The sequence below is a fragment of the Lepus europaeus genome, chromosome 20 (genome assembly GCF_033115175.1).
Source record: "Lepus europaeus isolate LE1 chromosome 20, mLepTim1.pri, whole genome shotgun sequence".
In the NCBI taxonomy this organism is placed as follows: domain Eukaryota; kingdom Metazoa; phylum Chordata; class Mammalia; order Lagomorpha; family Leporidae; genus Lepus; species Lepus europaeus.
This window is the reverse complement of record NC_084846.1, coordinates 3,494,511-3,501,738: the sequence shown is the minus strand read 5'-3', so window position 1 is coordinate 3,501,738 and position 7,228 is coordinate 3,494,511.

Sequence of the window (7,228 nt, the reverse complement as noted above, 5' to 3'; positions counted from 1 at the left end):
TTTCTCTCTGTCTCTCTCATTGTCTATAACTCTGTCAGAGAGAGAAAGAGAGAGAAGGAGGGCAGCGAAAGGATTGAGTCCGCCGGGAGAGCACTGAGACGCAGTTACTGCCCACGGAGGCGCTGCGTGGACAGCAGGGTGTGACCGGGTGTGAAGGTTAGGGCGCGGCCAGCTGTAGGAAGCGACATTGCTACTAAGGGGCAGAGTGGGTCTGCTCTGGGTGTGAGGGCCCGTGACACGGTATCACCTGACCAGGCCCAAAACACCAGTGCCCTACACACACCCAGAGGCACCTGAACCCCACACACGAACACCCAGGAGACCCTGAATCCCACACACACACACACACAGGTGAACCTGAACCCCCACACACACACCCAGGAGAACCTGAATTCCACACACACCCAGGAGAACCTGAATTCCACACACACCCAGGAGACCCAGAATCCCCACACATACACACACACCCAGGAGAACCTGAACCCCACACACAGCAGAACCTGACCCCCCCACACACATACCCAGGAGAACTTGAGCCCAACACACACACACACCCAGGAGAACATGAACCCCATACACACACACCCAGGAGACACTGAATCCACACACACACCCAGGAGACCCTGATCCCACACACACTCAGGAAAAAAAGACCCTACAACACACCCAGCAGAACCTGAACCCCCTCACAAACACACACCCAGGAGAATGTGAATACCCCACACACATCCAAGGGATCCTGAATCCCACACACCCGCAGGAGAACCTGAACCCCAAACACACACACACCCAGGAGAACCTGAATCCCCCCCACACACACCCAGGAGAACCTGAATCCCCTAACACACACACCCAGGAGAACCTCAATCCCCACACACACACACCCAGGAGAACCTGAATCCCCCACACACACACCCAGGAGAACCTGAATCCCCTAACACACACACCCAGGAGAACCTCAATCCCCCCACACACACACCCAGGAGAACCTGAATCCCCCCAGACACCAAGCAGAACCTGAATCCCCCCACACACACCTAGGAGAACCTGAATCCCCCACACACACCCAGGAGAACCTGAACACACACACACCCAGGAGAACTTGGACACCCCCAACACACCCAAGGGACCCTGAATCCCACACACACCACCAAGAGAACCTGAACCCCACACACACACCCAGGAGAACCTGAATCCCCCCAGACACCAAGCAGAACCTGAATCCCCCCCACACACACCCAGGAGAACCTGAATCTCCCACACACACCCAGAAGAACTTAGACACCCCCCAACACACCCAAGGGACCCTGAATCCCACACACACCACCAAGAGAATCTGAACCCCACACACACACCCAGGAGACCCTGAATCCACACACACACCCAGGAGAACCTGAACCCACACACACACACCACCAGGAGAACCTGAACCCCAAACACACACACCCAGGAGAACCTGAACCCCCACACACACACCCAAGAGAACCTAACCCCACACACAAACACAGGAGAACCTGAATGTGGTGGAATGAGAAGGTGAAAAGGTCATGCCAAGATGGCCGCTGACAACAGAAATTGCCTGGCAACAGGCTGTGATTGGATGACTTCGGAAACCACGTAACAACAGAGCCTGACTGACAACAGGCAGTGATTGGATGGCTTTGGAAACTGCCTGGCAACAAGCTGTGATTGGTTAGGACATAGACCGCCCCTTGACTGGATTGGTTGCCTTGGCTATATAAGCAACTGTAGCAACTGAAATAAACGAGTCTGCAGGCTGCTCGCCTCAGGCCTGCTTTCACCCGACGCCCGGGGTCTGTGTGGTGACTCCGTGCCTCTTGCCCCCACCACGCTCCTCCTCTCAGAACAAATCCTCTCAGAAAGAAATCAACCTCAACACCTGAACCCCACACACACACTAACCCAGGAGACCCTGAATCCCACACACACCCAGGAGAACCTAAACCCCACACACACCCAGGAGAACCTGAATTCCTCCCACACACACGCAGGAGAACCTGAATCCCTCCAAAACACCCAGCAGAACCTGTACCCCACCACACACACCCAGGAGACCCTGAACCCCCCACACACACACACCCTGGGAACCTGGATCACACACACACACACACACAGGAAAACCTAAATCCCCCACACACCCAGGAGAACCTGAAATACACACACACAAACACAGGAAACCCTGAATTCCACACACATCCAGGAGAGCCTGAATCCACACACACACACACACACACCCAGGAGAACTTGAATCCCAGCCCCAAACACACACCCAGGGAACCTGGATCCCCCCCCCCACACACACACACCAAGGAAAACCAAAATCCCCCACACACCCAGGAGAACCTGAAATACACACACACACACACACAAACACAGGAAACCCTGAATTCCACACACATCCAGGAGAGCCTGAATCCACACACACACACACACCCAGGAGAACTTGAATCCCCACCCCACACACACACCCAGGAGAACCTGAATCCCAAACACACACCCAGGAGAACCTGAATCCACATACACAGCCAGGAGAACCTGAATACCACCACACACACCCAGGAGAACCTGAACACACACACACACACACACACCCAGGAAAACCTAAATCCCCCATACACCCGGGAGAACCTGAAATACACACACACACACACAAACACAGGAAAACCTGAATTCCACACACACCCAGGAGAACCTGAACCCCACACACACACACACCCAGGGAACCTGGATCCCACACACACACACCCAGGAGAACCTGAACCCCACACACACACCCAGGGAACCTGGATCCCACACACACACACCCAGGAGAACCTGAACCCCACACACACACAAACCCAGGAGAGAACCTGAATCCACACACACAGCCAGGAGAACCTGAATACGCCTGCACACACCCAGGAGAACCTGAAACACCCACACACACTCGGGGGACCCTGAATTCAACACACACCCAGAAGAAACTGAACCCCACACACAGAGCCAGGAGAACCTGAATCCCACACACACACCAAGGAGACCTTGAATCCACACTGACACACACCCAGGAGACCTTGAATTCCACACAAACCCAGGAAACCCTGAACATGCACACACACACACCCAAGAGAACCTGAACCCCCCACATGCAAACACCCAGGAGACCCTGAATCCACACACACAGCCAGGAGAACCTGAATACACCTGCACACACCCAGGAGACCCTGAATTCAACACACACCCGGGAGAACCTGAACCCCACACACACAGCTAGCAGAACCTGAATCCCACACACACACCCAGGAGACCTTGATTCCACACACACAAACACACCCAGGAGAACCAGAACCCCACACACACACCCAGGAGAACCTGAATCCCCCTACATACACACACCCAGGAGAACCTGAACCCCCCAACACAAACAACCAGGGGAACCTGAATTCCACACACACCCAGAGACCTGAACCCCACACACACACACCCAGGAGAACCTGAATTCCACACACACCCAGGAGAACCTGAACCCCACACACACACCCAGGAAACCCTAAACCCCAACACACACACCCAGGAGACCCAGAATCCCCCCACACACACTCAGGAGAACCTGAGTCCCACACACACCCAGGAGAACCTGAATCCATCCCACACACACCCAGGAGAACAACCACACACAGCCAGGAAAACCTGAACCCCACACACACACCCAGGAGAACCTGAATACACACACACACACCCAGGAGAACCTGAACCCCTCAACACAAACAAGCAGGGGAACCTGAATTCCACACACACCCAGATGAACCTGAACACCACACATACACCCAGGAAATCCTAAACCCCAACACACACACCCAGGAGACCCAGAATCCCCACACACACACTCAGGAGAACCTGAACCCCACACACACCCAGGAGAACCTGAATCCCTCCCACACACACACCCAGGAGAACCTGAATCCCTCCCACACACACCCAGGAGAACAACCACACACAGCCAGGAGAACCTGAACCCCACACACACACCAAGGAGAACCTGAATACACACACACACACACACCCAGGAGAACCTGAATACACACACACACACCCAGGAGACCCTAAATCCCCACACACACACCCAGGAGAACCTGAACCACACACACTCACCAGGAGAACCTGAATCACACACACACGCCCAGAACATGAACCCCATACACACCCAAGAGAACTTGAACCCCACACACACATACCCAGGAGAACCTGAATTCTACACACACCCAGGAGAACCTGAATTCCACACATACCCAGGAAAAACAGAACCCCCACACACACACACCCTGGAGACCCTGAATTCCCCACACACACTCCCAGGAGAACCTGAACCCCCCACACACACACCCAGGAGAACCTGAACCCCACACACACCCAGGAGAACCTGAAAACCCCCCCACACACACACACCCAGGATAACCTGAATCCCACACACACACCAAGGAGACCCTGAATCCACACACACACCCAGAGACCTTGAATACCCCTCCTACACACAGGAGAACCTGAATCCCCCCACACAAACCCAGGAGAACCTGTATCCCACACACATCCAGGCGAACCTGAATCCCACACACACCCAGGAGAACCTGAATCCCACATACACCCAGGTGAACCTGTATCCCACACACACACACACACACACACAGGTGAACCTGAATCCCACACACACCCAGGAGAACCTGAATCCCACACACATACCCAGGAGAACCTGAATTCCACACACACCCAGGAGAACCTGAATCCCACACACATACCCAGGAGAACCTGAATCCCACATACACCCAGGTGAACCTGTATCCCACACACACCCAGCTGAACCTGAATCCCACATACACCCAGGTGAACCTGTATCCCCCACACACACACACACACACCCAGGAGAACCTGAATCCCACATACACCCAGGTGAACCTGTATCCCACACACACACCCAGGAGAACCTGAATCCCTCCCACACACACACCCAGGAGAACCTGAATCCACACACACACACCCAGGAGAACTTGAATCCCACACATACCCAGGTGAACCTGAATCCCACACACATACCCAGCAGAACCTGAATCCCACACACACCCAGGAGAACCTGAATCCCACACACACCCAGGAGAACCTGAATCCCACACACACCCAGGAGAACCTGAATCCACACACACCCAGGAGAACCTGAATCCACACACACACACCCAGGAGAACCTGAATCCCACACACACCCAGGAGAACCTGAATCCCACACACACCCAGCAGAACCTGAATCCCACACACACCCAGGAGAACCTGAATCCACACACACACACCCAGGAGAACTTGAATCCCACACATACCCAGAAAAACCTGAATCCCACACACACCCAGGAGAACCTGAATCCCACACACACCCAGGAGAACCTGAATCCCACACACACCCAGGTGAACCTGAACCATACACACACACACCCAGGAGAACCTGAACCCCACACACACCAATACCCAGGAGAACCTGTATCCCACACACACCCAGGAAAACCTGAACCACACACACACACCCAGGAAACCCTGAATCTCCACACACACACACCCAGGAGAACCTGAACCCCACACACACAAAGACCCAGGAGAACCTGTATCCCACACACACCCAGGAAAACCTGAACCACACACACACACCCAGGAGACCCTGAATCTCCACATACACACACCCAGGAGAACCTGAACCCCACACAGACCCATGAGCACCTGAACCCTACACATGCACACCCAGAGGCACCTCAGCTCCGCCCAGGGCCAAGGAAAGCAAGGCACACTCCAACAACTGTTCACACCACCTGCCACTCTGACGTGGACTTGGCCAGCTGTGGGGGCTGTGCCTCGGGCCCCTGCCACACCAGCCCTGGGCTGGGGCTCAGGCACACAAGGCGCATCACAGCCTGGGAGTCAGCGACGAAGCCTAGGAGGAGCAGCTGCTGTGGCTCGGCCGTGAGCTCCCGCGGAGAACGCTGACACGCACGGGTGAGTTCTCTGTGTGACCCAGAGGTGGAGAAAATGATGCACCGCACCAAACGCTGGTCACAGCGCAGTCCGGGGCGGCACGTGGGGTTCTGTCAACCACACTTGGTTATTCTGCCAGCATGAAGTGATTTCCGAATAGAAAGTGAGAGACAAGACTCAGAAAACCAGACGTGGGCAGCAGGTTAAGCCACTTCTCGCAAAGCCGGAGTCCCTTGTTGGAGCTGGGTCGAGTCCCGGCTGCTCCACTTCCCGTCCAGCGCCTGCCGAAGCTCCTGGGAAAGCAGCACAGTGATGGCTCCCGGCATCGGCCTGGCCCAGCCCTGCTGTGCAGGCATTTCGGATGGGGGAACCAGGGATGGACGATTCCCCCACCCAGCCCCGTCTCCGTCTCTCCCCCTCCTCCGCGCCCCCACGCCCCCCTCTCTCCCCCTTCCCCCTCTCTCCCTGCCTCCACACCCCCCCCCGTCTCTCACCCCACTCCCTCCTCCTCTCTCAGCCCCTCTCTCTCCCTTCCCCTCTCTCCCAGCCCCATGCCCCCCCGTCTCTCCCCCTCCCTCTCTGCCCCCATGCCCCCCCCGTCTCTCCCCCTCCCTCTCTGCCCCCATGCCCCCATCTCTCTCCCCCTCTCTCCCCGCCCCCACGCCCCCCCGTCTCTCCCCCCCACTCCCTCCTCCTCTCTCTGCCACTGTCTCTCTCCCCCTCCCTATCTCTCCCCACCCCCATGCGCCCCCTGTCTCTCCCCCTCCCTTTCTCTGCCCCCCATGCCCCCGTCTCTCACCCCCTCCCTATCTCTCCCCACCCCCACGCCCCCGTCCCCCCCCCCACCCTCTCTTTCTGTCTTCAGCAGCACTGTAGGGCATTTCTTTTCTGAGTTTGAGCCTCCTTGTCCCAGAGTGGGCAGCCTTCCCGGTCCCGTTCCCCTGGGCCGTGGGTCACGTGGTGGGCGTGGCCGGTCCGTTCTGGGCACCACAGGATGGGCAAGGCTGGTTCGGCTCCCGACGTCACGTGGTGGGCGCCCGGTGGGCGGGTGGGAGGGTAGCTGGGTTCCCAGGAGGCGGCGGGGTGGGAAAACAAGAGGCTTCCACAAGCCACAGGTCAGATGCGAAAATAACTTATTGCTGTCCTCCCGCTGCCGCCGTGTCTGGCCCCTCCAGGCCAGCGACTCGGAGAACCACACACAGGGCTGGGTGCGCTCGGGTGT